The sequence below is a fragment of the Chiloscyllium plagiosum genome, chromosome 3, assembly GCF_004010195.1.
Source record: "Chiloscyllium plagiosum isolate BGI_BamShark_2017 chromosome 3, ASM401019v2, whole genome shotgun sequence".
NCBI lineage: Eukaryota > Metazoa > Chordata > Chondrichthyes > Orectolobiformes > Hemiscylliidae > Chiloscyllium > Chiloscyllium plagiosum.
This window is the reverse complement of record NC_057712.1, coordinates 13,771,588-13,774,973: the sequence shown is the minus strand read 5'-3', so window position 1 is coordinate 13,774,973 and position 3,386 is coordinate 13,771,588. Positions and strand designations below refer to the sequence as shown.

The 3,386-nt window shown below is 42.1% G+C and overlaps 1 pseudogene; it reads left to right on the top strand.

The window, feature by feature from the left end:
* The first annotated feature begins 1,682 nt into the window (after positions 1–1,682).
* LOC122548694 lies at positions 1,683–1,801 on the top strand (annotated as a pseudogene).
* Positions 1,802–3,386: the final 1,585 nt, after the last annotated feature.

The window sequence follows — 3,386 nt, the reverse complement described above, 5'->3', positions numbered from 1 at the left end:
ATTCTGCTGAGATTCCTTGAAGTGGAAGTGAGTGGGCTCAGACCAGTACATGGACCTTGTGGATTCCTTACTGACCCAACTGGAGTAATGGAAAATGTTTGAGAAATGTCCTGGCATGCCATATGATGGCGCTGTTGCTCCAGCTCAGGCCAGCCTTTAGAATTGCACAGTGCTGTGGTTCATTTTCCTCATTGTTGTTGCCATGGCACTGCATGAGTGTGCTTTTCATTAAATCCCGTAGAGTTTAATTGCTTGCCTTTGAAATGTTCATGACAATTGTGACATAAATTTCCCATATGCCTTTCATCAGTTTGACTTTCAGTAGATCATAGTTAAGAACCATTTTCATACTTCTTACATAACACATCAAGAAAGGGTACCTCATTGGATTGTTCCATTTTAGTGAAAAGTTAGTATTCCTCTCATGTATGAAGAAGAGAATTAATGTGTTGAGCAGCGCATTATGTATTGAGCATTGCATTGTGCATTTTTCCACATAAAGCTTGGCTGGATTGGTGGTTTGCAGAGCAGTGTGATGCCAACAGCGTGGGTTCAGTTCCCATCACTGGTTTGAGGTTGCCATGAAGGACTTGCCTTCTCAAACTCTTCCCTTGCCTGAGGTCTGGTAGCAGTCAGATTAAATCACCACCAGTCGCTTCTCTTTAATGAGAGAGCAGCCCCTATGGTCTGGTGGCCCTCAGGTTAAATCACCACCAGTCGCTTCTCTGTTTAATAAGAAAGTAGTCTGGTGAGACTATGGCAACGGACCAACAAAAAGCTACAAAATCCATGTATCAATCTGATAATTTTGCTAATTAAGGAAGCATATTGTATTCTGGTTTAAGCTCACCCAATAAAATAGCATGATTTATTCATATCCCATTGCAGTAATGAGTGTAAGCTAAAAATTTGCACCGGGAACTTCCACATTTTCTCCTGATATTATGGAAACCTTGGAGAAATTGCATAACCATGTACTGGAAAACCACTAGATTTCTGATACATATTTGTGACTGTGCCATATAAATCCAACGGTGTTTAAATTTTATGACAGAATCATGAAAACACTTAGAAGATCTGACTAGTTTCATTATTACCCACTAAGAATGCAATTCAGATAAGTACATTTTATTTTTAATGTATCTGAAAGGTGTAAATATGAAATGTTAACCTACCTACTGTGTACATAAATATGACTGACTTGCTGAGTCTCTGAAGTCCTTTAGAAGAAACTGCAAGGAGACTTCAGAATGCATTCATTTATTCTTGCTCTTAATTCATTCTGTTGGTACATGGATATTGTAGCTTTACATGGACAAAATGCACAATGCAGTGTTCAATACAAAACATGTATCCCCTTTGTAGATGAGTAGATTACCCTGTTTTCATGGTTTACACAGTTAAACAAACTCCATTTTGCACTCAAAGTTACCATTGAACTGGAGCAACTAAATGAGTTTCCCTTCCATGATGTATTAGGTATGAAGTCTGCAAATGGTTCTTAACTATGGTCTACCACAGTAAATTTACATGGTCAATTTACATTTGGCAATTCTTACATTCCCACATGACACAAGATCAGTCTAATGAAGCCAATGAATAGGGCCCTAGCTAGCTGCTAACATAAGTTTGATTTTGAGGTATCAAAAGCATCCTATGTAACAATGGACCCCCTGATTGTAGCCTGCGGCCATGCTAGTCTGGTCAAGCCGGATCTCATCTGATCTTGGCAGCTAAGCAGACTCAGGCCTGGTTAGTACTTGGATGGGAGACTGCCTGTGAATACCAGGTGCAGTAGGCTTTTAAGGGGTGGCACGATGGTTAGCACTGCAGCCTCACAGCACCGGGGTCCTAGGTTCAATTCCAGCCTCGGGCGACTCTCTATGGAGTTTGCACATTCTCCCTGTGTCTGCGTGGGTTTCCTCTCATAGTCACAAAGATGTGCAGATCAGGTGAATTGGCCATGCTAAAGTGCATTAGTCAGAGGGAAATGGGTCTGAGTGGGCTGCTCTTCGGAGGGGGGGTGTGGACTTGTTGGGCCAAAAGGCCTATTTCCATGCTGTAGGGAGTCTAATCTAATCAAATTATTACTTGTCTATCACAAAAACTCATGAACGATTGTGCAATGTCCAGCACCTTTTGCAACACCTGAGATTGTGAAGGGGCCTTTGCCCATGTGCAGGAAGACTTGGACAGCACTTAAACTTGAGATGAGAAGTAACAAGTAATACTGAGAAATAGAAGTGTCAGGCAATTGCCATCATCAGCAAGAGAGAATTTAGTAATGTTCAGTGGTATGCGGAGACTGGGCTCAAGCTGACGTTTGTGAAACGTTTTGTTTCCCATGACATTGGCAAACACTCTTGGATCAGACCATCTACTTTCAAGCAGATAGTGGTCACTATAACACGTGGTTGATTGCTGTGTCTAACAAGCAACATAGATTCGGAGGTGCCGGTGTTGGACTGGGGTGTACAAAGTTAAAACTCAGACAACACCAGGTTATAGTCCAAAAGGTTTAATTGGAAGCACACTAGCTTTCGGAGTGACGCTCCTTCAGCCCTCCACAATCACCTGATGAAGGAGCGTTGCTCCGAAAGCTAGTGTGCTTCCAATTAAACCTGTTGGACTATAACCTGGTGTTGTGTGATTTTTAACTAAGCAACATAGAAGTATGTTCACAGTTATCTGTCTCTTTAAAGGCAAAATACTGTGGATGCTGGAAGTCTTAAATAAAAGCAGAAAAAGCAGAGACTCAACAGACTTGGCAATATCCATGGAAAGAGTAACACAGAATTAGCACTTTAGTATAATATAATTCTCTTCATGTCCACCTCATCCAAATATATACTGGCTAATCTCTCAACTTTTCCCCTTGTAGGCACATATTGCGTTATTCTAGGGTTTTTGATCAAAGTAAGTTGTTGATCTTGCTGATAAGCAGCGAACACAAGTGGTTGAGTGTACAGAAACTTTAAAAGTTTGTCAGCAGCAGGTTATTCTGCTTTCTGCTCCTAGGATGCTGCCTGATCTGCTGTGCTTTTCCAGCACCACAATCTCAACTCTGATCTTCAGCATCTGCAGACCTCACTGTCTCCTAAATGAATAAGCACCCCCACATTGACTAAAATTAGAATCCCTACAGTTTGAAAACAGGCCCTCTGGCCCAACTAGTCCACGCTGACACTCCAAAGAGTAGGTAAAAACAATGACTGCAGATGCTGGAAACCAGATTCTGGATTAGTGGTGCTGGAAGAGCACAGCAGTTCAGGCAGCATCCGAGGAGCTTCGAAATCGACGTTTCGGGCAAAAGCCCTTCATCAGGAATAAAGGCAGAGAGCCTGAAGCGTGGAGAGATAAGCTAGAGGAGGGTGGGGGTGGGGATA